Source organism: Hyaena hyaena, unplaced genomic scaffold (assembly GCF_003009895.1).
Source record: "Hyaena hyaena isolate Hyena2069 unplaced genomic scaffold, ASM300989v1 scaffold_24, whole genome shotgun sequence".
Taxonomy (NCBI): domain Eukaryota; kingdom Metazoa; phylum Chordata; class Mammalia; order Carnivora; family Hyaenidae; genus Hyaena; species Hyaena hyaena.
Genome location: NW_024080656.1, coordinates 1130212 through 1157996, shown reverse-complemented (window position 1 = coordinate 1157996; position 27785 = coordinate 1130212). Strand labels below are relative to the sequence as shown.

The window sequence follows — 27785 nt, the reverse complement described above, 5'->3', positions numbered from 1 at the left end:
CACAATTATATGAATATTATATAAGACATTTACCCAAGAATCTTCTTTGTTTAAAGATTTTATTTATTTATTTATTTATTTATTTATTTAATATAATTTATTGTCAAGTTGGCTAACATACAGTGTATACAGTGTGCTCTTGGTTTTGGGGGTAGATTCCCATGATTCATCGCTTAAATACAACACACAGTGCTCGACCCAACAAGTGCCCTCCTCAGTGTCCCTCACTCGTTTTCCCCTCCCCACCATCAACCCTCAGCTTGTTCTCTGTATTTAAGAGTCTCTTATGGTTTGCCTCCCTTCCTTTCTGTTTGTAACTAAAATTTTTAAGTAATTTTTACATGCAAGGTAGGTCTCGAACTTACAACCCAGAGGTCAAGAGTCACATGTTCTACCATCCGAGGCAGCCAGGCACTCCTAACCCAAGAACCTTCTAAGATGAAAACTAACAACAGCCAGAGATGGAGTTAAGAAATTGACCACTTCTAAGCACTATATAAAGATCATGTATCAAAACAGAAACAATAGCCGGAAACAAGACCCTTCACATGAATTCTAATTTTCCCCCCGAATGACTTTTTGAAACAAATTCTTTCTAAAGAGAATATTTTGGTGCACCTGCTTTGCTGGCGCCTAAGGTACATGGCTAATTTATTTGTTGGGCAAGAGAGCATTGACATTACTTCAGGTTGTACATGGTGAGGACCCAAAGGCTAGGAAAGCAATCAGTTCTAAGCATGGTGGGAGTTTGGGAGGAGCAGCAATCCGAGTGCAGTGGAGCCGCCAGGAAAGGCTGGGGGGAGAAATGCGGACATGGGAGGTGGTGGAAATTAGGGGACAGCTTAGTAAAAGCAAAACGGTAGGAGAGATTATGGGGCTTGTGCAAAAGGCAGTGGGGAGGCCCATGCAGTGGATTTGGAGATGGAAATGGCATATGTGATGAGGTTCCTGGGGCTTTTGAAAGTAGGCACAGAAGACCAAATGTGACCTGATTGGCGATGCGGGTAGGTTCTCGAGCAGCAAATGGCAGGATGGCAGCAATACTCCAGAAAGCCTCCCCTGCTGGCAGCAAACAGGGAACATGACACGAGTTTTGTGCAGAGACTTGCTAAGAGTTGATCCTCTGAATTAAGCAAGGAGATGAAAAGAGCCGAGTGTGGGGTGGTATCAAAGAGAAATCCAAAGGAAAGAGCAAATGTGGAAAACCATCTTTTCAAGCTTTCTTTGGTTTTTGAGTTAGGCACTGATTTTCTACTGTTCCTGGTTTCTCTTAGCCCTTTGGTTTATACACTTATTACATATAGTGTCTCTGGAAAGTTCTGTTGCCTCACTACCCGTTTCCTTGTGACTAAAACAACAATTATGATTTCAGAGTGTAGTTAGGGTTAAGTGAAAGAGAACAGTAGAGTATTGAGCACAGTGGCTGGCGTTGTGCCAATCTGAACATTAGCTATGATTTTTCATCCACTGTCATTGTCACCGTCACCATGACCATCATCATCAATCAGTCAGTGTCTGTTTTTCTCCCTGCCACTCCCTGGGAGTTTCTGATGGTCACATCTCGTTATCTTTGTTTCTTCGACAAGGAATACAAAGTAGGACTTCCACAAGTGTGTACTGAGTTTTGTGAAAAATAAAAAGCCAGGTCTCCCTGAAAGAAAGGATTTGTGTGACAAAAGGAGGAGTTACTGAAATGATTCCCATTCTTGGAGGCTGACACATGGAAAGAATGGTGGTTCCATAAACAGAGCAGGTGGAAGGAGACCACGTGCAGTATTTGAAAGAGGCTGGGTTCAGCGTTTAGCCGGTGGAGTTGAAGTGCCTGACGTGCTGGTGGGGAGATGGTAAGGGAAAGGTGGCACACAGGACAAAGGCAGCGGCCACTCTCCATCACAAAAGAAGAGGCATGCGTAGCTCACAGAGAGAGCAAGTCTCCCTAAAAACAGAAAGTGCATGGAGGTGACCTAGCAAGTCAGTCGCGTGGGAAGCCAAGAATCAGCCCAATTTAGCAGAATCCTTAGAGGCTTTAGGATTGAAGGGATAAAGAAGGAATGGCTGGAATCAGGATGACTTGGAAGGTGCTGAAGAAGCAGTTAGGTTCCTACATCCCTTTCTGCACTCCCAGCTTTTGGAGTGGTTTCCATTCTCTATCTCATCCAAAGAATGGAGCTTCAGTGTCTGGAAAGGGTAAAGCAGGGTTTCGGGACTAGAATACAGTAGACACACAGCAGAGGGCAGGGGTTCTAAATCCAAAACTGGGGGTTAAGTGAACGTGTGCATGCGGAGGGCCGAGAGCCTCAGGCTGCTCCCCTCCTTGGCTCCGGGAATGCTGGCCGTCACCCTCGAGCTGTCTTCCAGACATCAGAGGAAAGTCTCTAACAGGAAAGACAGAGATTGAAACCAACCAACCGCCCAACCAAAAAGCACTTAAAATGTAGGGGGAGGAAAACTAAAGCCAAAATAAAACAATTGACAATAATATCCTCACCATGTCACTTGTATCCAAAAAGAACAGAGGCTATTAAAAAAAAAGTCAGAGAGGGGCACCTGGATGGCACAGTAGGTTAGGTGTTCAACTTCGGCTCAGGTCATGATCTCATGGTTCGTGGGTTTGAGCCCTGTGTTGGGCTCTGTGCTGACAGCCCAGAGTTTGGAGCCTGCTTTGGATTCTGTGTCTCCCTCTCTCTCTGTTTCTGCTCTACTCATGCTCTATCTCTCTCTCCCAAAAATATATAAATGTAAAAAATAATTTAAAAAAATCAGAGAACAATAATGACCAAAAGCTCTTAGAGACCAAATCAAAACACCAAAAATTAATATTTCAATAAAGAGTCTGGAAGATGATGAGGAAATCTCATATGAAGCAGCAAAAGAGAAAAGACAGAAAATCAGGTAGAAAAGATTTAAAAAATCTAGAGGCTCAGTCCAGAAGAGCCAACATCCAAGTAACAGGAGCTCCAAAAAGAAAGAATAAAAGGAAGGGACGAATTCATCAACAAAATAATTTGAGAAAATTTCATGTAACTGAACAGCATGAGTTTCTAAATGAAAGCACTCACCAAGTGCCCAACACGATGAATAAAAACAGACTCAATGTAAAGACACATCATTGTGATATTTCAGAACTGGGATCCTACAAGCTCTAGAAAGAGAAAACCAGATCATATCCAAAGAGTTGGGGATCAGAATGGTTTCAGACTCCTTAAACACACACACACACACACACACACACACACACACACACACACACACCTCATTCTATTTTTTTTTAACATTAATTTTTGAAAGATAGAGACATAGCACAAGTGGGGGAGGGGCAGAGTTGGAGACACAGAATTGGAAGCAGGCTCCAGGCTCTGAGCTGTCAGCACAGAGCCCAATGCGGGACTGGAACCTGAGAACCAAGAGATCATGACCTGAGCTGAAGTCGGACACTTAACTGACTGAGCCACCCAGGCACTCGCCCCCACACACCTCATTCTAAATCAGGCCAAACGACCAGTTAAGTGAGCAAGTAGGATAAAGATATTTTCAGATATGAAAGTTCTCAAAATATTTACCATTCACACACCTTCCCCTCCTGGAAAGGAAGCTATTGAAAAATGTCACAAACAAATAAAGGAGTAAACTAAGAAGGGGAAGCAAGGGATACAGAAAATAGGACATTAAACACAGGAGACAAAGTGTCCCCCAGGATGAGAGTGGCCATGATTCCAGAACAACAGCAGTGGACACAGCCACAGGGATAGCTCATTTGGAGCGGACAAGGCAAGAAGGCTCCATGCAGTTTTAAGAGAGGAAACTGACAGAATCCCTGAAGGATCCCAACGAGAAAGATCTATCCAACAAGAAAAGAACCTGGGGTGGGACACCTCAGTGGTTCATTAAGCACCTGACTTCGGGTCATGATCTCTCGGTTCATGAGTTCAAGCCCCGCATCAGGCTCTCTGCCGCTCTCTCTGGGGCCTGCTTTGGATCCTTTCTCTCTCTCTTTGCCCCTCCCTTGCTTGCATTCTCTCTCACCGTCTCTCTCAAAAATAAATAAACATTAAAAAAAAAAAGAAAAGAATTTGGGGTTGAATCAGGACAAGTATGCAGAGTACTTAACAGATGAAAAAACGAGCCACTTGTTATAATTTTCCACCTGGATTGGCTGGGAACAGCATTTACAGAGTTATAACAGATACAAGATATCCACGAAACTGAAACTGGGGGGCGCAGTGGGGATTGGGGACATTTCTGGTGTGCTACTGTAGGGCCGAGGGTGGAAGCAGAATTATCTTCCCTAGTGTAATAACGTCTAAAACTGAAAAATGTATCAAGACATAGTACTAGAAACATTCACTTAGAGAAACAAATAACCAAAGTAATCAGCTAAAAACGTGCTTTTTTCAAAAAAAAGAAAAGGAGGTGTTTTCCTTGGAGGAAAGAAAAATGTGCTCACAAGTGAGGAGTCTGGGCTTCATTTGAAGATGTGGGGACCAATCAAGTCGTAAAGGGCAAAATCTTGAGGAAGGGTAAACCAGATGATAGCAAGTAGTAACAAAGATGCTTTTGAAAAGGCTGAATCATATACATTTTCTTAACCTATATTAATTATTCAATATCTAGTACTGTGGGCCATGCCAGGTGCTAGTAGCTGATCATAGTAGAATGAATAGGACATAAAAGTTTATAACCTAGTGAAGTAGGCAAAACATAAACAAATAATTATGATCCAGTGACATAATAAAGTTTATAGGCAAAGTATTATGAAAATGTGGGCACCAGCAATGAACCTTTCAGAATATTCTAGGGTTGTGCTGTCCATATGGTAACCACAGGCCATCTCTGGCTAGTGGCTGCCATAGTGGGCAATGTAGACCTAAAACATGTTCCTCATCGCAGAAAGTTCTATTGAATGGTGCTGGTCTAGAGTTTCTTTTATTTAATCAATCAATTAATTTCTGAGAGACAGAGACAGAGCATGAGCAGGGGAGGAGCAGAGAAAGAGAGAGAATCTGAAGCAGGCTCTAGGCTCTGAGCTGTCAGAACAGAGCCTGATGCGGGACTCAAACTCACAAATCATGAGATCATGACCTGAACGGAAATCGGACGCTTAACCGACTGAGCCACCCAGGCCCCCCTAGAGGTTCTTAAATGATGATTTTTACAGTGTTTTTAAGTACATTAAACCCCTGAGGGATCACATTCCATGGGTCTATTAGTAAATAGAGCTTTCCAGAGCTTGATATTTAACCAGCTAAGGTATCTGTCCATGGAAAGGAATTATTACTCTGTTACAGGTTTCGTTTTCATCTGGAGACACTCGGGGAGCAAGGAAGGGGTATTTCTTGCGTCTCCTGATACTGTTTGACCACGCAGATGTTGCGAGCAAATGCTGCTGGGGGCCATACTCTGTGAGTTGTTGGGAAAGCACTTTTGCATAGTAGGAGAAGGGAAAAGCTCTGGAGAACTCAGAAACTCAGAGTCTGAATTCTGGCACCACTACCTGTTAGCTCTGTGACCTTGAACAATCTCTCAACCTCTCTGGGCCTTAGTGGTTTTTTTAGATGTGAGGGGCACAGATAAAGCACTGATCAGGCTAAGCAGGTAGCAGAAGCACAAAAATGGCAGCTGCCATTCTTCTCGCTGTTCTTAATCTCCAACAAGCAATCAGCAGGCTGGTGAGGAAGGGCCCCAGATGAAGGAGAGGGTTGGCTCTCCTCATTTCTTCTCATCATGACACTGTTTTCTGGCTTTTGTTAAAGAATCTATCATTGACCAGGAACTTAAGTACCTATAACAGCAAGGGGAAATTTTTTTTTAGGTTTTTTTTTTCTTTTTTTTTTTGAGAGAGAGAGAGAGCAGGGGAGGGGAAGAGTCAGAATCCCAAGCAGACTTCATGTTGTCAGCGCAGAAATTCAAGTCTCGAACTCACGAACTGTGAGATCATGACTTGAGCCGAAATCAAGAGCTGGATGCTTAAGCGCTTAACCAACTGAGCCACCCAGGAGCTCTGGGGAATTTCTGTTCAAAGCGGGGCAAAGGGAAGAAGGAGGAAGGGCAATGACATTTACCGAAAGCCCAGGACGTGCCAGACCCACTGGCAAGTACTGTATGTCCTTCTATAAATCCTCCCCGGGTCTAAGAGAAACAGAAGGATGGGAGGAAGGTGGCTGGCAGGAAGGTTTGTGGGTGGTGGACAGACAACATGGTGGGACACAGAGCCAGCCACGAGGGACAGGCCAGAGTTCCATGGAGGATGCCACTCAAGGGTCCCACGTGATGAAACCTGCAGTTCATGATGACAACTGGGTGCAGCGTGTCGGATTCACGGGTGGGCTGAGGCCAGTGGCAGTGAGCAGAGGTGGCCGAGGTGACCTGAGCCTGCCTGTCACTTCTCCACAGACAGGTTTTTGCTCAGGGTTTACACTATGCGGTGGACAGTCTCCATCCCTGTTACCTTCTTCAACTTCCATGACAGGAAAAACAAAGTTTCTTTCCAAATAGAGTTAAATTTGGAATATGATAAGCCTGAGTTGGCATCAACACCGTCAACACCCGGGTGCAAGAATTAAAATTTTCCTTGTAATTTGTAAGTGCATTCAGGCTTGTTTTTTTGGGTTCTCTTTTATGGGTTTCCCCCCCACCCCCACCCCCAGGCAAGGCCAGTATCTGAATAGAAAGAAAAGATTTCCAGCTGGGCTCCTTTCTTCAAACAAGCTTTGCAAGCTTTGCAACATCTTCCTTGGATACGATTCAGCTGGGGGCCTTCCCCATATTCCAGAGGAATTCCTGCGTCCTCACACAGGGGCCCTTTGTTGTCTGAGGTTATGAGAAGTTAACCAGGACTTCGCACAAGGAAATATCTTTTCCTTGTGTGAAGTGATCAAAGAGGAATATCATTTAAACCAAATGAAATGAGATGAAATGAAATGAAACAAAATAAAACAAAAAACAAAAAAAAAATCACCAAAACTAACCCACAAAAATAAAACCCCACATCAAAGCCATGATTTATATCTAGAATCGCTACAGAAAAAAGAAAATATCTGAGTTACTTCAGGAAAGCACAATCATCTGCAGTACAGAGTGTACAATTAGTTCACCTATTGATGGATTTTAAAATTTAGTCCTTAAGACAAATTCTAAGTACTGTATTTAAGTATTAAAACTATTTTTTTTGCTTTTGCATCTGTTCTGTTCACAAATATCTCCAATCTTTTCCAAATGCTTAAACAACTTTTTCATTAAAAAATGATCTGTACAAATATTTGTATGTATACATATTCATATAACGTATACATATAAAACTAGATGTAATGATACACACACATACACACATACATTTAAACACAAAAAGTTTGGGAAAAGAGTGTAAAAAATGTCAGGCACGATCATAGCAACCTAACCGTGTGTTATGTGTTCATTTTTTCCCCAAGATTTGTTTTACTTTATGTCCATCTACACAGTGATTTTACACAATACCTATTATAAATAAGTCCCTGCCCTGCTTTCTTTCACTGAACATTTTGTTTCTAGCCTTTCTGTAACAATACATAAGGTCCACAATGATTGTTACAAATGGTGCAAATTATTCTAAAAGTGAACCTCAGCCAGATAATTAACCATTCCTCGCCAACTCACAATTTTACTGGAACCTTCCATTTTTGGTAAAAGTCACCCTTCTTGCAGCTTCCAAGTTCAAAGTCTACAGTGCTAACTATAAACATGACATAATTATAATGGGTGAAACGATTTTGAGTTTGCTTGCCTTTCCTTTTTAAAGTTTTCTCCTGATATGAGATAAAGATGACCTATAGGACCCAGCAGTTAGAGGCCAGCCCAGAAGCTGTTTCTCCATCACAAACCAGGAAATGCTGGCTCTGTGAGGCATCACCGCTATTCAGATTCAGAAGTCCGGGAAGAGAGCAAGAAAAATCACCCTAGCAATGACCTGTCCCAGGCAGAAATTCTCCTTTTCCCAGTACTTAAAGACACGGCACCCAACAGATTCCAGGGAATCAGACCTGGACTGTAACTCCTCCGAGCTCGGCTTTTCTCTCTTTCTCTGCGGCACAAGCTCTTTCTGGCTGCAAGGTATGGTTCTCTTGGCAGCAGGGGCCCCAGAATGTCTCACAGTCATCCCGTGGATCTCTCTGTAGGTAGGTGCTCCAATGTCCTTTGAAGATTATGTTTTCTATTTATAAAGTCTCATTCTGTTGCAGATTTTTCTCATCTAAGTGGCCTAAGAGGTTTGTCTCAGATGTGCAAACTGCCTTGCACGTTTTCCTTTACCAAGGGCAGGTGAGGGGAACAGGAGAGGATTGAGGGGGCAGAGCCCGGGGGCCCAGTCACTGCAGCTGTAGCACTGTCCTGGCAGGGCATGTGTCACCACGAGCTCAGGGCAGGGGGAGCCATGGGACTCTTCGCTGGGCTCTAGCAGGCTTTACCCTCAACAGATTTTCAAAACCCAACTTGGGGCTCTGGATCTGCTGTGTGTGCACGCACGCATGAGAGAGAGAGAGACAGAGAGAGAGAGAGAGAGAGAGAGAGACAGAGAGAGACAGAGAGAGATGCTATCTGAAACTGAAGCATCCATTATGTGTTTGATACTATACACTCATTGCCTCATTTTCTTCCCAGCAACACTGTGAAATACGTATTACTAGCTCCATTTCATGAATAGAGAGCTTAAGTTTCATAACTAGTAAATGGTGAGGCAAGAGTTCAGGGTTTAAGGTTTTTTCATTGACACCATGAGTCTTTAACGTGACGGGATGTACGCAACCAAGCCTATTATTGTGGAGGTAGACAGAATATGGGAATATGGGATACTGGAGGTCAGTAAACTTGGGCTTCCCATTCACAAAGGGCCTCACATGTAGACTCTTGACCAGCATCTCCAAGTACACGCCCAAAACTACACTGACAGGCTTGAAAGAATATTCATCACACAGCTTTGAACTTCAGTCTTATTTTTCTGTAATAGCTCACCTGTAGTTCCCTATGAACTAATACTTAATCCTGAGAATAGAAATCTTGAGGATAGAAAATTCCATCACCTTTATGATTGTGTGTACAAGATCACACATTTGTACATGTAAGCATTTAAAGTATTAATATTTATAATCCTATTTCACTACTTGAATATACTGAAAGCCTCAAAAACAACAAAAATTAAGTAATCCAAATCCCTTTCAATATCTGAGAGACCTTGATCCAATACTATAGTTCTAGAAAAACCAGGTTGTATGTTCACCCTTAAGTATAATGCAAAGTAAACATCAGGGACAGGTTTGTGAAGAATTGCTTTAAGGGAAATTCTTAGGGGTGGGGGTCAACTCTACCTCTTATAGAGTCTCCACTATTTGTGATTCCTTAAGTATCTGTATCTTAATAACCTTAAGAGCTGATATCTTATGGATTACGTACTTTATTTAAAAGTTTTTAAATGTTCATTTATTTTTGAGAGAGAGAGACAGAGCATGAGTAGGGGAGGGGCACAGTGAGGGAGACACAGAATCTGAAGCAGGCTCCAGACTCTGAGCTGTCAGCACAGAGCTCAACATGGAGCTCAAACCCATGAACTGCGAGATCGTGACCCGAATCAAAGTCAGACACTTAACCGACTGAGCCACCCAGGCACCCCTGGATTACAGACATTAAACGGGCACAGGTAAGCAATCGATCGCAGGTAGCTATTATTATGATGCTACTGGACCTCCAGCTTCTGGACCTCTTCTTTCTCACGTAGGGAGGCAAGAGCCCTGCTGCCCAGAGTCTATGACTCTCTGCCCCAAAGCTGGCCTGCCACGCATGAGTCACTGCGGCTACATGCAGTAAGAGGAGAAACTTGAACATGTCAGTGAGGTTGTCCATTAAATTTCTTCCATTCTAAAGCAAGATATGTAAAGGATTTTGACACTCTGATTATTCATTTTAGCAGAGAGAGAGAGAAAGAGAATAAATGAATATTAAATGGCTATGAATAAAAATTAAAGTTAAAATCACAGAATCTGTGAGGTGAGAAGTCCTCAAGAAAAAATATTAATCTTACCCACATGTATTACAGATTAGGAACTGAAGCCCTGAGAAGCTCAGTGGCTGCCAGTATAATTTTTGCTAAATCATGCTGCTGTCCTTCTTGAGATCCAGAGCAGGGGTTAGGCCACCTTTGGTTGGTAAATAACATTTTACTGGAATACAGCTCTACCCAGTCATTCATGACTTGTGTATGGCTGCTTTTGGGCCACACAGTAGGGCTGATACTTGCGACAGACATCGAATGACCTGCGAAGTCTAACATACTACCTGGCCCTCTACAGAAAACGTGCTGCCTCCAGCTCTCCAGGAAAAACAAAGTCTGTGAGGAGAAACCAAAGGGTGCCAGCAACCGTGCAGGTGAACTTGGAAGTGGTTCTTTGGAGGCCTGCCAACAGGCACCTGAGTGAGCGTGGAAACAGATTGTCCAGCACTAGTCCAGCCTGGAGGTGACCGCGGGCCTGGCCAACGGCTTGCCTGCAACCTCATGATAGACCTGTAGCCAGAGGTACCCTGTGAAGCGGTGCCTGGGTTCCCGACCCACAGAAACAAGAAACAAATGTTTTTTGTTTTAAGGTGCTAATTTGGGGATTATTTGTTACACAGCAATAGATAATGAATATAACCACATCTTTTTGGCTGGGCTCACCCTTTCAAGGTGAGCAAAATTTTGTCTCCGAGATCAAGGTCTCATTGTGATCTGCTCTGTAGGGACTTTTGGATCTTTGGCCCCCAACTCCAAATGGAGTTGGCACATCAATGCACTGTGCCAACTGCTCACTCCAAGTCTATCATGCAGCCATGTGGTCAGTTAAGATGTCTGTCTGTCTGGTGCTGTGTCTTACTCAGTTTTGTAATCACAGAGTCTGATTTAGTGCCTGGGAATCATGATAGAATAATAATAATACATACTTATTGAATGCTTACTGTGTGTCAAGCACTTTATGTCCATTATCTCGTTTTAACCCTTTTAACAACCCTAGGAGGCAGTACTATTTTTAAGCCCATTTAATAGGGGGAAAAAGCAAAAATTATAGATGTTAAAGATCTTGCTTTATACTGGCTGGCAAGCAAGAGAAAGAGCCAGGATTTGAGCTCTGACAGATCCTGAAGCTGCCACATTCTACTGGGACTCTGGGTCCCCAGATACGTGGCTCCAGTCATGACACTGCCACAGTTAACCATGGACTCGGTAAAGTCGCTCGTGGAGAGGAAATCAATGTCCTCACTCATAAAGCGGTGGTGGTGGTGGTGGTGATGGCGGTGGTGGTGATGATGCCCCTTTCCTACCTCTCAGGGCACATGTCCTAGTGACTTTTTTAAGGTCACCGTAAATGTTGAATCAAAAGAAAGTGATTTACTGATCTTTTGACCAAACACCCATGAGCTGGGATAGACCTGAGAGAAGAGGAAGAAAACAAGCAGAGGATATTTAAGGGAAGAGCCTGAGGGAAGGGGAAAGGGCCACTGAAATCCATTTCCTACTCCTTCTCCACCTCCTGTTCTTCCCCATCCTGCTCTTGGCGTCACTGTGGCTGCCCACCCTATCTACAAAAATCCCTGAAACCATGGTGGGTAGAGGGGTCAGCTTAATGAGAAGAAATCCTCAATTATTTCAAAAACAGCTCATACTTTCACACTGTAGGAGGTTTCTTTTACATTTACTAATTTTTTTTTTTTTGACAGAGAGACAGACCCAGACTGTGAGTGAGGAAGGTGCAGAGAGAGGGGGAGAAAGGGAATCCCAAGCAGAGCCTGAAGCAGGGCTCGAACCCACGAAACATGAGATCATGACCTGAGCTGAAATCAAGAGTTGGTTGTTTAACTGACTGAGCCACGGAGGTGCCCCTATACTGTGGGAATTTTAACTGAGACTGCATAGGAGCTCTCTCTTCCCTGGAAAGAGATATTTATATTATATTTCTATTTATAGACATTTGTGTTTATATTACTTGATTCTGACTTCTCACTCTATATCGGCCTCTTCTAGAAAGATAGCGTTCTAGACCCCTCTAGGCTGGGTTGGACGCTCTGTTCTTAACTCCCACTGCAGGCTCTGCACATCTCATACAAGAGTCTGAATGTTTCACAGCTGAGCCCTTGGTGTGTGGAAGAGCACCTGACATACAACAGGCATTCAATAGATTTTTGATGAATAAAGGAATGGATTTTCTCCTGCTTCTAGGCTGTTTTGTGCTAGAATAAATTCCATAAGGTAGTAGGTATTCAATAAATATTTGTCAAATGACTGACGCTAAAAGTCTGGCCTTATATTATTAGATTCAGGACAATGTGGTTGGATGAAAAAAGTAGAGTTCAAAGAAGGGCTTCAAGGTTAAGAAGACACCTGACTCTGGTCAAGGTCCCAACTGTGGCCACACTAGAATGGATGCCCAGAATCTTCCTGGACATGAGTTCCTGTGGCTTAAATTCTTCATGATGTCAAATCGTCAGTGTAGTCTGTGCATCCTCTAGGAAACAGATTCTCTCTCTATTCCATGTGGACTGCAGCCAATGACCTTGGATTTAAATTGTATGTATCTTGGAGCAGTGATTTTCAAAAGTTAAAGAAAAAAAATCGTTACTTCTCTACGGACTACTTATTTCATCTTGCTTCCTTAAATGTCACCAAAACAGAGAAACAAACAAACATTAGTCAATGTTGCTTCTCACCAACCAACAAAATACCTAGAGACAAAAACTTTGTCAGGGTTTCCTTTTGGTATCATTTCTGATGAATTAGGTAAAATGTATATCCCAAGAAAATAAAGAACCTGATGTATTCTTAATAATAAAACCAGAAAAACAATTCTGCCTAATAATCACCAGAAAAATGTGCACTGTAAGTATTTCCTCAACATTACTTGGCAATCCACCTACTCTTCTAAGGGAACCAAAGAACTCTGTAGACGTATTCTGTCTCCATTAAGATGACCATTCAAACCTAAGTCAAATTTATACTGCAGTTATTTTTATCCCTTCTACTTAAGCATTCCTAATCCTATATAAGCAATTTCCACAAAATACTGGAAGGGTCTCTAGTTGTTCTTTTATTTCCTTCCTTTCCTTCTTCCTACATACTTTACTTCATTTTTTTTTCATTAATAAATATTAGATGTTCATAATAGTAAGGTAAAAAGGATGGTAGTTCTCAAAATTTTGCATATTAAAGTTTGCTCAGAGAAAATAAAGTTCAGTAAAAGAAAATTTGCCTATTTGTAAGCTAAAATCAACAGGACAGCCCCACCTTCTATAATGTGGAATGTTATACAGAAACACAGTTTGTGGACACAGTCCAAAGCCAATTAAAGTAGATTTAAGTAACTGAGAAATAAAAATATGCGTGACAATCCACAGATTTCTAGAGTATTTCTAGAGAGTGGTACAGGGTAGAAGTGAAACAAAATCAGAAACTGATAAGCTCTTAACCTGCTTTAAATTCACTCAACTATGTAAATGTGAAACTGGCTTAAATTCTCATTTTTTTCCATCCTTAATGTTTCCTTAGCTTGATATACTAACGTGTAATGTATATTAGCTTATTGTCTTCGGGGTTAAAAATCCTAGTGCAGAAGCCAAAGGTAGCCGGAAATGGATGCTATGATCTTCAGTAGCAAAGAAAGGTACATGTGCACTCAGCAACACTGCATGACATTTCAGGAGACACTTATCTGTAACCTGGTTTTGGGTATGTAAAGACTTTTTGACAATGTTTCCTTTTGCTGGGAGACTAATGCATCATGTTCACTTCCAGGAGGAGTCAGTATGCTTATTAGCTTCTCTTTTTTAACAACAGGATAAAAAGCTGTGTAACTATTTCAATTATGTTCAAAATGGTGTCTGTGTTCGGTGGCAGTGGGGGAGGGGAGGGGGGAAGGCATGAATCTTGCCCTGTGGCTCTGGCAGGTGCAAAGTTTGTGGACCAGTTATGCCCCGCAGGCAGTGGTGTGCTGTCAAATATTTAACAACTGGTTCTACAGAAACACGTGTCTCTCGTAAATAAAGGCTGTTGTGGAACACAGTTTGTAAATAATAATAAAACAATACATTCTTTTTATTATGAACTCCACATAGGCAACTGGTTTTCACAGAATGTTTCACAAGGTTTTGCCAGACTCTTTCATCAGCAATTAACTTACGGTTACGAGTATAGACCTGATGTGAATGTTACTTGATAGCACTGTTTAACCAGTTAGACTAAAGTGAAACAATGAACACACGTGTTGGAATTCCTTATGTTTGTTAATGACAAGAGCAACATCTTTTCTGAATCAGGTAACGGTCTTTTGAATACCGGAAGAAAAATTTCTTCAGGACTTTTTGGCGCTATTGCCATGTAACAGCTACACACTCAGCAAAGTTCCATATTGCATTTGAGTGAGCATTTTATCATGTTTTTTTAAAAATAGATTTTATTTATTTTGAGAGAGAGCCCACGTGCGCACACGAGTGAGGGAGGGGGGCAGAGAGCCAGAGAAGGAAAGAGAATCCCAAGTAGGCTCTGCACTGTCAGCTTGAAGACCAGCGTGGGGCTGGAACTCATGAACAGGGAGATCATGACTTGAGCCAAAACCAAGAGTTGGATGCTTAACTGCCTAAGCCACCCAGGTGCCCCCTCTTTATCATATTCTTAAGTATAGTCAAGCCCCAAAACCTTATATTGAGCCCTGATTTACAGTAGTTGCTAATTCCATGGTGTTGTGTCTGATTATGAGACAGAATGTTAAGTAATTGAGCTCAAAGTTGGAAAGAGATGTACAGCTGTAAACCATTTTACTGTATTTCTACCACACAGACACAATAGATACAAATATCCCCAACAACACAGAAAACAGAAAAATAATTCGGAACTGATGAGTTTTGAGTATTTGTTAATTTTGTTTTTAATATAACTTAATTATATTTTAATACAATTTAATTTTTAGTATCACCTCACAAAATTTCTGAAATTCCGAAATGCTATAGCCAGTCCTGGATTGCCCCAGCACGAGGTTTCAGGGTTCTGAGCCTAAAGGGCAAACGCTTTACACAGGCGATTTTCCCTCAGCCACACACCACTAACCTCCAATTAACAGTCACCCTAAGACCCAACTTCCCCTGCTGTGAGTTAATCAGTCTCAAGAGGTGGATGTCTGGCCTGCAGTTCTCAGTAGAATATTAACGTTTTGTGAGGGAGAAAATGACTTCAGGAAAGTGATGTGACTTTGAGGCAGTGCTCAGTTTCCAAACCTGTGGAATGGGAACAACACTGTCCCTCGGGTTGTTCTAAGGAATAGAGAGAATGCATGCAAAGCTCCTGACTAATACCTCACCCACAGCAGATGTGGAATAACTAAGTGTTGATTATTAAGATGAGGGCAGAATGTCCGTGACAAACATTTCTTTTCTGGACACACATGGGTCCTTCAGGCAAGCTGCTCTCTTTCCAACAGAGAAGCAATTTCCAGATGGGATGGAGTGAAAAGCGAGTTTGAGAGGAAGCCCAGTCACAGTCAGATTTCTCGAGTCTGTAGAGGATTGGTACCTGGCTTCCCAGGATCACTGTTTTCATCTCTTCTCCAGAAATACGAAAAAAAAAAGTGAAGGCAAATTTGTAACCAGAGACTTTTAGCAAGGACCCAAGGGGTAACTTCTGACAGTCAATATTTTATGTCAAAATCATGGACTACAAGTTAGGAAGAATCATTTGCCTCCTGTGAACTCAGCACAGACAGCAGTAGTTTTGGGAGCATCCTGTTTAGATAAAGGATAAAATCTTTTAAAGAGTTTTTGATACTTTGAAAAATGTGGTGCTCTAGACCATTTATCCTTGCTTTTGAGACTCTCTCTTTAGATTCTTTTTGTTTTTTTTATTTTTTTCCCCTTGAAGCATTTTAAAAAAGTAAAACAATATAAATATAAAAAGCCTTAGCTTACTTTTTGAATATATGGAATTGGGGTAATAATACCTATCTTACAGGTTTGTTGTACTCAGTGAACTAAAGGACTTAGTGCATGGTATATACGTAGACATGTTGGGGGTGGGGCTGAAGGATAGGGCACAGACCAAACACCTATGAAGAGGTCAGCTTCCTCCTGTCTTCTACATGGTTGGGTAAGTAGGTTGAATTGGTTCCATTTTTCTCTCTCTAGAAGACAGTATTTTCTTCCAAGAATAAAAGGAACAGCCCTCTCATGATAGTTATTAAGTAGATCAAATCTCAAGGAAGTCAGAGATTCTAAAGTCTCACTTGTCCTGATATTTTATGTACATTTATAAACCCGATTCTTTATTCAGATTTCAGGGACACCTAGGATTAATTGACAAGCCACAGGCAATTTCAGCAAATACTGAGTGTTTTGAGCATGGAGGTTATAATGGAGCAATCAGGGGTCAGCCTCGCCTAAGATAGAGATATTTATAGTATCAGTAATACACAATCACATGGCTGGGGAGAAAATACAAAGGAAAGAATATGCGAGTCTCAAAGCAAGAAATATTAAAAAAGAATGGCTGTAATGTAAAGGACCTACATCTATAATAAATATACTTATGTAGCACATTATTGAAGACTGTTTGATAATGTGTTTCTGAGGAAATCAAAGAATTTAGCCCAGAAACATGTGAAGGTATAAGGTTTTTAGATAACACGTTGTAATATTCAGCATCACTCAAACTCAGAGCTTTCCATTTGAGCTGCTATCTCATCTTGTTTCATAAAAACTCAAGCTAGGGTCCTGGGTGGAAACGACCCTAAATGGAAAAAAAAAACCCAAATCATGATAAACCAAATATGAAAAAAATTTCAAAATGTGATAAACCAAATATAAGTCAAGTGTGATAAACCAAACATGTCAGAATTAAAATCTCAAGCCATGAGCACCAAACCAGATTAGCTACACGGAATTTTTGAAATTAATAAACTAACATAAGTGTGTGTGTGTGTGTGTGTGTGTGTGTGTGTATGTGTGTGTGTGTGAGGGTGTGTGTGTATTTATATGTGCAAACTGAAGCTGGAACCAAGGAGGAAGTTGTTCCCCTTCTGGTGGAGTTTGTGTAATACACACTAGGGCTAAAACCATTCATGAGAATAGTTCGTCCAACGACAGTATTTTTAAATTTGCATACAAACTGCTGTATTGTTTTATGTGAATTTGGAAGGAATACAAAGTACATTTAGGGGATCAGTCTTTCTAATTCAATCTCAAACTCTTCCTTCCCCAAACTAGTAGGCAGCTTTCCTGCCTAGAAGGCTTCGGTGAATCTATATGGGGTTCTTCCATTGCCAACAAAACGGTTTTTTTCTGAAGCATTTTCTTACCAGGCTTTTGATCTCATCAGACCTGCGGTGGGGCTGTTCTACCCCTTATCCTTTCTTTGTGCCAGAGGCGCCCCCAAAGCTCACATCCCACAGCTAAAATCCTAGCAGGTTCTTAGGACTTTACACAGTTGTGCAAAGCTTAAAAACCAAACAAAAAACCCAGCCCCCGGCCCTCCTGGCTGGGGTGTGGCTGTGGGCTGGTTGTGGGGCTGAGGGCCGTTGCTTAACCAAACCAAACACTTAGCACTAACTGTGCCAGGTGCAGTGATTACCTGCTACAAAGAAGGACCTATATACCTTTCCTCGTTGGGGACAGGAGTGAAAACATGAAATCCTCTTAGTCAAAGCTCTTCGGGGTCAAACAGTACTGTGTTTTTCTACTGTTAGCATTCAAGCAGCACTTGGAATACAAACAAACCAAGTACTGACTTCCGTCTCCCCAGAGCTGATGATCGACACGATTATATTTGGTGGAAATGGACAAGCTCAAAGAAAAAAATTCTGAAGCCAGGTATTGCCACTTATATTTATACATTAGGATTCATAAGTTATGCTCATATCCCCTGATGAAGCTTAATATATCTTGGAACCAAGGCTGCAAATTGACATTAAAAGAAAATCACGCAAAAAGCAGGGTGCCTGGGTGGCTCACTTGATTAAGGGTCTGATTTCAACCCAGGTCGTGGTCTCACGGTTCGTGAGTTCAAGCCCTGCATCAGGCTCTGTGCTGACAGCTTAAGCCTGGAGCCTGCTTTGGATTCTGTGTCTCTCTCTCTCTCTGCCCCTCCCCTGCTCATGCTCTGTCTGTCTCTTTAAAAAATAAACAAACATTAAAAAATTAAAAAAAAAGAAAATCATACAAAATGTATAAAATTTCCATTACTCATTGTAGTCCTAAATTGCACTGGATCACTTCAAGTGAGCTGGGCAGTGTCTTGATGTCTCTGGGTTTTTGGTCTATTGAGACACTTTAGAATATCAAAGCAAATACAGAATCCTCAGGTCCAAATATTTGTAAGATGTTGCCACAGACTTAACAATGAAAAAGTATATATTCCATATCTCTATGTACCTATGTGTGTCTAGCACTGTGATACCCATTGTGGAAAAATAAAAAAGTATACGTATAACCCATTCTTTCCAAGAATTTCATAATCTGATTAAGAACCCAAATCCACCACTGAAGCAATGTACATCAAATACGGTACTGGCTTCCAATGCGACAGTATGTGTTAGTCCTCAGCGTAGCTCTGCCTGCGACCACTCTCTGGGTTGAGAACTTACAGTTCTTTTTTGCTTTGATGTCTATAGCTTCCTTCACCCTAAACAGTATGATATCAATCAATGTTTAGTTTATTAAACCCTAGAGGTAGTGAAAATTTTACAGTCCAAGGGTGATCAACTAGTATCTAATCAGGAAGACCACACCAAATACCACTCCAGCAATCCAGTGGGTATATCCAATCAGGAAATGAAATGGTAGAAACAGACACTAGCTGTGAGACTTGAGGTTTGCAGGTGGGCTTCCTTGACCCCATAGGAATGGGGAGCCTTAATCCAGTGAGGCTTGCACCCTGCACCCCAGGCCATATTGTCTGGAGCTGGATTCTCGGTCCTGTAACCTGCACCATTGGATTCCCTAATTTCTGGGGCCTGATGCTGACTACAACAGTAACTGAATACTATGTCCGGAATACCGTCAGGTCTGACTCAAGGATCTTTTCTGCAGGGCGGTGGGCCGATAACCTAAAGAGTTAGATGACTAGCATTTCAAGTTTCCCAAACAGATAGATGTATTGCTTTGCGGCTGCTTGCTAGTAAATGTGGCTTAAAAATCCATGTGTGTGGTGGGCGCACCTGGGTGTCTCAACTGGTTAAGTTTTGGACTCTTTGATTTCAGTTCAGGTTATAACCTTATGGTTCGTGAATTCAAGCCCTGTATCAGGGATTCTCTCTCTCCCTGCTTTCTCTGCCCCTCCTCTGCTCTCTCTTCCTTTCTCTTTGCCCCTTCCCTGCTTGTGCTCTCTCCCTCCCTCTCTAAATTAAAATAAATTAAAAAAAACATTAAAAAATACATGTGTGGGGGAATTTGGTCTGAGACTTGCTCTCATTGTATCTTGGCAGGGGTGATGCTGGAGAAAGGCTAATTCTCACCCACCTTAAGCTTTCTTGTGGCTGCCTTTACCTCATCTGATCTAATTTAGTTTGATTTTTAGAGGCTGGGAAGACCTATTTAAATTTTTTTTTAATGTTTTATTTATTTCTGAGAGAGAGAGAGAGAGAGACAGCGCATGAGCAGGGGAGGGACAGAGAGAGAGGGAGACACAGAATCCGAAATAGGCTCCAGGCTCTAAGTTAGCTGTCAACACAGAGCCCGATGTGGGACTCGAACCCACAAACCATGAGATCATGACCTTAGCTGAAGTCGGATGCTTAACTGACTGAGCCACCCAGGCACCCCTGGGAAGACCTATTTGAAAGTTTAAGTGCAATTTTGGCCCCTACTAACAGGTTATGTGACGGAACATACATTTTCTAGGTTCAGTTTTACTCCCATTAAATGAAAATAACAACAGTGACCTCCCTGGGTCATCATGGAAAGTCAAAACAGTTGTGTGCCCAGCTCAGTTAGCTGCCTGTTGGTGGTTCCCCTCCTCTGCGCTACTGTCCCACTACTATTCTTTTCCTGTCCTAGAGGAAACATACAAATGTTTGCAGAATTGAAATTAATAACCTCTTTCTATTGTCCAATTTTAGTGTCTTTGGACTGAACGACTCTTGGAACTGTTAGCTTGGAACCTGCAATTATTCCGTCTTAAATCTGGATGCCTTGAATCAGCAGAGAGGCTGGAGTCCTTGGGCCTCTACCTTCTCTTCTCTTTTCTGGTACCAAGCGTCCTTCTTTACTCGCCTGGCACCAAATTCTGCTCCTTCACCCTCTTGGACTCTCCAAGAGTGACCACCTCTGTCAACATCACCTCAGTCATCTGCCTTAGATACACTTAGGAAGAGGGTAACCTTCATTTCTTTCTTTTTTTTTTTTTTAATGTTTATTTATTTTTGAGAGAGACAGAGAGAGATACACAAAGCACAAGCAAGGGAGGGGCAGAGAAAGAGGGAGATACAGAATTCGAAGCAGGCTCCAGGCTCTGAGCTGTCAGCACAGAGCCCAACATGAGGCTTGAACCCATGAACCGTGAGATCATGACCTGAGCTGAAGTTGGACGCTTAACCGACTGAGCCACCCAGGCGCCCCACCCACTCATTTCTTAAACAAGCTCTTTCTTCATTAAGCAGCAAAAGGTGAGAAACTACAACAGGACAGCTATTAGGCGTGGTAGCCTGCCCACTGGCCCCCTGCCTTGCCTCCTGGTTCGAGTCGTGCACAGTTCCCTTCCCACACTGATCTGAGGCTGTCCTGTGGGACCAAAGGAATATGGTGGAAATGATGGTGTGTGATTAAGTCAAGGCTAGGTTAGGAAAAGCCTTACAGCTTCTGTGATGTTCTCTCCTGTTATTCACTCTGAGGGAAGCCAGCTGCTATGCTGTGAGGACACAAGCAGTAAAGAGGCCCCTTGAGGAGGACTTGGGTCATCTTGGAAGTGTATCCTCTGGTCCCAGTCAGGCCTCAGTGACTGAAGCCATGGCTGACAACTGACTGCAGCCTTATGAGATATGCTGAGCCAAAATGGCCCACTTGGGCCACTCTCTAATTCCTGACCCACTGACACTGTTGAAGATGATGTTTACCGTTGTTTTAAACCACCACTTTGGGGAGAACTTATGCAGCAATAGAGAACTAATACATTAAGACTGCATTTCTGATTCTCAAATGGCCTCATGATGGACATAATTCAATGCAGGTGAAGAATTTTCAAGAAAGAACCCACTTTGCACTTCATCCTTTACTCTGTGCCACTTTCCTTTGTTTGCAACGTCAATGCTAATTTGGCTGTGAGGGAAGTGCTATGGGCTAAATATTTGCATCCCAAGCTCGTATGTTCAAGCCCTAACCCCCACTATGATGGTATCTGGAAGTGGGGCCTTGGGAAGGTGATTAGGTTTAGATAAAGTCAGAGTGTGAAACTACATGACAGAATTTGTGCCCTTGTGGGGACCTGCGTAGCTCCGTCAGTTGAGCGTCTGACTTCAGCGTAGGTCACGGACTTCATGGGTTCATCAGTTTGAGCCCTGCTTCGGGCTCTCTGCTGTCAGTACAGAGCCCACTTCAGAACCTCTGTCTCCCTCTCTCTCTGCCCCTCGCCTGCACTGTCTCTCTGTCTCTTAAAAAAAATTGAAATAAATAACTAAATACTTAGAAAAAAAAAAAAAAAGAATGAGTGCCCTTGTAAAAGGAAGAGATGGGAGATCACTCTCTCACTCTGTCTTGTGCAGGAACCAAAGAACAGCCATGTCAGCACATAACCCAGAAGGGGATCCTCACCAAGAACCTGACCAAGCTGGGATCCTGCTCTTGCATTTCCAGCCTCTAGAACCATGAGAAAGAAATGTTTGTCATTTAAGCCACCCCGTCTGTGGTAATTTGTTACAGCACCCCAAATAAGACAGGAATGCTACGTTTATGTGCACATAACACACGAGTGCATAATTTCCATTTGCGGAGGGAAACAGCATATACTACACACCAGGTTTTCAACTCTGAGTGTTGCTCACTAGACTCTCCCATCTCTCTCTGCCCTTAGGTACAGATCATCACGTTTTCCTGGAGCATCTACTCCTTGCCATATGGCTTCTGGCCTTACCTCTATACCAAAATTGTTGGAACAAAGGCCATCTGGGGTTCAATCAACAAATCTAACAATGAGTTCTCAGTCCTCAACTTCTGTTATGGACTGAATGTGTTCCCTCTAAATTCATGTGTTAAAGCTCTAACTTCCAAATGTTTGGCTACATATGGAGAAAGAGCAGCTAGGGAAGTAATTAAGGTTAAAAGAGGTCATCAGAGTAGGGTCCTGGTCTGATATGAGGATTAGTGCCCTCATAAGAAGAGACTCCAGAGAGCTCTCTGTCTCTCCCCATGCACAAGCATTAAGACCACACAAGGATAAAGCAATAAGACAGCCATCTGCAAGCCAGAAACAAAGTTCTTACCAGAAACTGAACGTCCCTGGGCCCTTGATCTTGGACTTTCCAGCCTCCCAAACTGCGAGAACACAAATTTCTAATCTTTAAGCCACTCAGTCTCTGATATTTTGTCACGGCAGCCCAAGCTGGCTAACACAACCTCCGTCAACTCTTTCAGCAACCGCGAGCAGACAGTTAGAGCTACCTTTGGAATTCGACTTCGTTTTCAAATCAGGTGCTGCCTTATGGTGAACATACTGAACTTATTTAACCTGAGTCTTTGTGATCTTTGTTGTAAAATGTAATGAGATCCATTTCAAAGACGTGTATGGAGAAACCAGTGACTTTCTGAGAAGGGAGGTGACTGCCCCATAGGGGACACTTGGACATATGGGAAGGATATCTGGAAACATGTGGGGGGATTAGTATTTAAGTGTGTCAGTGCCAAGACACTAAATGGCATGTAATGTTTATGTGCTAAACAAACTGTAACGCTTGGCCTTGTCCAGAGTTAACAGAGAATTTCTTCTCGCTCAAAATGCCGGTTGCACCCCACTGGGGAAAGAGAAAAAATTACAAAGTGACTGCATGGCGGATAATAGATGCCAGTATTCACTTTCTTGACACTATCTGTAAGTTTAAGGAATAGTTTCTCTCACCTGTAAAAAGTTCCCAAGCCAGGTTATAAATGAAATACAGTCTTAAACTTGAATCATTCACGTCATAATAAATTTCTCTCAGTCGAGTGGTAGGGGGAAAGAGAGAGGGCTAGAAGCTCTACAGAACGTGTCACAGTGCCAAGGACCAAGCAGATACGCAATAAAGTAGTCTGTTGATAAAGCCTAGAACGATTAGAAAGTTATATGTTAAGCAGTGAGAGACAAGAAAAATTTATGTTCACAGGTAAATTAGTTTTTTTTTCTTGATAAACAATTTAAAAAATCTTTTATTTGGAATCCTGTAATTTATGACAAATTAGAGTGGATAATTACATGTTCTTGGACCTGTGTGTGGTAATATGTTGGTAAATATTATATTTAAATATGTGTTGGTAGGACATCAGGTAAAGACGGGGATCAAACATACTCACTGGGGCACCTGGGTAGCTCAACTGGTTGAGTGGCTGACTTTGGCTTGGGTCATTATCTTGCAGCTCACGAGTTTGAGCCCCACACAGGGCTCATAGCTGTCAGTGCAGAGTCCACTTCGGATTCTCTGTCCCTCTCTCTGCCCCTTCCCTGCTTGTGTGCTCTCTTTGTCTCTCTCTCAAAAATAAACATTTAAAAAATTACTAATCAATTCTGGGCTACTCCTAAATCTTATTAAAACAAAAATAATTACATGTGTGTATGTATATCTTTTTAACAATAGAACCAGGAGAGGTGATAATAGCAGCATTTGAAAGCTAGAAAGCAGGTGGACAGTGGCCGCTCACTCAGTGGGCCCGAGAAAGCTACACTAGAAGCTGGAGGCAGGCAGACGAGCACCCCCGATTTATACTGCAAAGGCTCAGTGATTGGTGGCGATTGGTGGCAGCAGGTGCCTCCGGTGGAGGCCAGGAGGATGGCAGTGGTTGGACTCTGTTTAGGAAGCAGTGGACACCCCCGACCTTCCCCTAGTGTCACCTAAGTGACAGCACCTCTGTACCTCCATTCAGCAGAGAACTGGAAGTTTATCCTGCGGTGGGGGCAGAACCAGAAGGTCTGTGGATCGGGGGGTGTCCTAGGCAATGTTCAGGGTGGTACGTTACATCACGACAGGAAGATTCCTGCGGTCTTCTTCCCACCCTCTTCTCCCCAACACACACTGGCAGACAGGCTCCTACCCTCCAGGCAAGAGCTTGGAGTTTTCTTAGAGGATTTGACCAATCCAATGGGGAAAGCCCTCAAGTTACTGACACTAGAAGTTCCTCAGCAACTGGCTCGGCCAGATCATTATAAGTGGTCATCTGTGAGTGCTGGCTCCCACTCCCCTCCATGTTCTGAACTTCAGTTTTTAGTTTCCTGCTCACAGATCTGAGCAGAACATCAGTGTTTATCACATAGCTGGGGGAAAACCGGAAATAATCTAGAGGGATCTGGGAACCAGGAGGCAAAGGAAAATTTCAAAAATTACTAGTAAAAAATTCATGGATATAAGAGAATACATGGTATCATGAAGCAAGAAAATGATGCTGTAAAAAAAAAAAGGCATTCAAAAAACCAAAAAAAAAAAAAAAAAAAAAAAAAAAAAAAACAAAAAAAAAANAAAAAAAAAAAAAAAAAAAAAAAAAAAAAAAAAACAACAAAAAACCAAAAAAAAAGCCAAACTAACCAAAAACCTCTTGGAAATTAAAAACATAGCCACATATATAAAAACCTCAGTTGAAGGAATCTATGCTGAAAATGAAAGAAATTAGAGCAAAAGACAAAGAATAGATAATAGGAGAGGAAGGATGAAAAGCAGATAATCAAGGAATTCCAGGAGATCTGGAAAGTGAAGCAAAACACCCATAGGAGAAGAAAACATTAATAAAATAATTCAAGGAAATTCCTCAAAATTAGAGGGTAGATTTTCTAGATTCAAAGGGCCCACTGGGTACCTAGCACAATGAAAATAAATCCACACCTGAGGTATATTACTATGAACTTTCATAATACTAGGATAAAGAATAATGGACCAACATCCAAAGAAGAAAATACAGTTATACATAAAGGACTGAGGATTGAAATGATGGTATACCTTTCAGCAGCCATATTGTGAACAAGGAGACAATGGAGCAATGTCTTCACAGTTCTGAAGGAAAAAAAAAGTTTTAAGTGAAAATGATTTCCAATATAGAACTCTCTATGCCATCTATCATTCGAATGGGGAAGTAGAATACGGGCAGTTTTAGACAGGCAAGTCCTTCAGTAATCTTTTCCTCCATATACTTTTCCTCAAAAAGATGTTGTAGGGTGTAGCCCATGAATGTTGAGGGAATAAAACAAGGAAAAGACAGACATGACATCTAGGAAGTAGGAGCTCCACCACAGGAGACGAGTGAAGGGACTCTCAGATGCTGATGACAAGAGATCTCCAGGCAGACAGGGCAACCAGTCCAGATGAGCAGGTCAGAAGTTTCCACGAGAGAAAAAAGTTTAGTATATGCCCCATTTCTCGTGGAAGTTTCAGAAGTCTCTCTCATATGATACCGACAGAATCACAGAACATCTTGAGAGAGCAGTTGGACAACTGGTAAATATTTTAGTATTGGATGAATAGTTAAATACATAAAACATATACCCAAGGGGCACCTGTGTGGCTCAGTCAATTTAGGGTCCCACTTCTGCTCAGGTCATGATCTCTCAGTTCATGAGTTTGAGTCCTGCATCAGACTCTGCTGACAGCTCAGAGCCTGGAGCCTACTTCGGATAATGTGTCTCCCTCTCTCTCTGCCCCTCCCCAGCTCACATGCACTCTCTCTCTCTCTCAAAAATAAATAAACATTAAAAAAAATTAACAAATCACACATTCAAGAAACACAAACATACAGAAATAAGCAAACAGGTAAAAAGGAAATTATTAACTCTAGGGATAAGTTATGTAAGAAAAAAAGTTTAGTATATGTCCCATTTCTGAATAGCATATACAGTTGACCCTTGAGCAAAGCAGTGATTAGGGGTGTTGGCTCCCCTGTACAGTTGAAAATCCATGTATAAATTTTGACTCCCTCCAAATTTAACTACTAATAGCCTACTGTTGACCTGAAGCCTTACTGACAACTTAAACAGTTGACTAACATATATGATATATATGTTATATGTATTATATACCATTTTCTTATAAAAAAAGTAAGCCGGAGAAAAAAAATGCCATAAAGAAAATCATTGGGAGGGGCACCTGGGTGGCTTAGTCAGTTAAGTGTCCGATTTCGGCTCAGGTCCTGATCTCGTAGTTCGTGAGTTCGAGCCCCAATTAGGGCTCTGTGCTGACAGCTGGGAGTCTGGAGCCTACTTCATGTTCTGTGTCTCCCTCTCTGTCTGCCCCTCCCCTGCTCATTCTCTGTCTCTCTCTCAAAAGTAAATGAACATTAAAAAAAATGAATTTAAGAAAACCACTGGGAAGAGAAAATACATTTACAGCACTGTATTCATCAAAAAAAACCCCACATACAAGTAGACATGCACAGTTCAAATTCATGTTGTTCAAGGGTCAAACTCTATAGTCCATGTAAACCTTGAATATTTTTCTAATTAAAACCAAGATATAAGTATTCTGGGAGGATAGAAACTGATTGTGCACAGCGTGGGTAAGAAGAATAAAGAGCTAAGTTCTCATCATCCACTGGGGAAAGTCCATATGCAATGCCCCAAACTGAGACAAGCAGGAGGTGGCAATCCTTGCTTGCCATGAAGGTATGTGGAGATGATACCAGGCAAAGAGATGAAAGTGGTTTCTTTGGGGAAGAGGAACTTAGGGGCCAGAGAACTGGGACCTGTTCTTTTTCCTGAGAACCCTTGCAGAAATTGGGGGTCCTCTAACTGTACTCTACTACATAGCTGTGATGAAAAATTAATTTAAAGTTCAATAGTGCATAGAGAGCTAACATTTGAGTGCTTTTTCAAAAATAACATCTATGTGATTTTGGTAAATAATATTTTGGTGTTCACTTTCCTTTTTTTATAAATTGAAAGGCTTGCATTAAAGAATTTATAAGATCCCTTGACCTCTAGTGTGCTTTTTTTTTTCTTTGAACATGTATCGGTACTTGTGAACCCAAACACATAGAGATCTGATGACCGACAGTAAAATTCCTCTGATCATTGTGGTCATTAAAAACGTATCATCCACATATCTACAAAGACACAATCTGATCTTACTGAGTGGAGAACAAAGTGGCACAACCATTTGGCTGATTTGCAGAGAAACATCTGAGGCTGCATTTCTTCCTCTGCCCATGTGAGAGGATGTTGGAAGAGACTAAAGTTCCCTGGTACTTAGACTCTGGCCTGTGACGCATGGTGGTGCTGACCTAAAAGTTAATATTTACCCATCTTAGTTGGCTAAATTCAGCTTGGGGACTTGGTAGGGGAAAAAGAGAGGAAAGCCCTACAAATTTGGTTAGAGATTTGTACTAAGATCAATGTTAATCTTGGTAGCAGAGCCAAGTCACTCCCATCCTCTCTAGTGCATGCCAAAGAAGATCATGGCTAAGACTACAGACAATACCCACATTAACATGGGGAAGGTGGGTAAAGAGCTCCAAATTAAAGAGAAAAATGAAGTCTGCCCCATTCATACCTTCCATTACTTCCTAACTTTGGTAGGTTAATCACCCAATCTGTGTTTGCCTTGGGTTCTTCATCCATAAATTGCAAACAGTAATACTATTCTCTATGGTTGTTAGGATAG

At 41.9% G+C, this 27785-nt stretch overlaps 1 protein-coding gene across 2 annotated transcripts in view; it reads right to left on the bottom strand.

Annotated features, from left to right (window-relative positions):
* The window catches only part of CUNH4orf19 (chromosome unknown C4orf19 homolog), a 64735-nt gene that overhangs the window by 21398 nt on the left and 15552 nt on the right, over nt 1-27785 (bottom strand). The window contains exon 2 of one of the 2 annotated variants that reach the window (XM_039226957.1): nt 25134-25187. The exons of the other annotated variant lie outside the window; for it this stretch is intronic. The gene's annotated coding sequence lies outside the window, so the exon portion shown is untranslated. The remainder of the gene's footprint in view (nt 1-25133; nt 25188-27785) is intronic. 2 annotated transcript variants of the gene reach the window in all.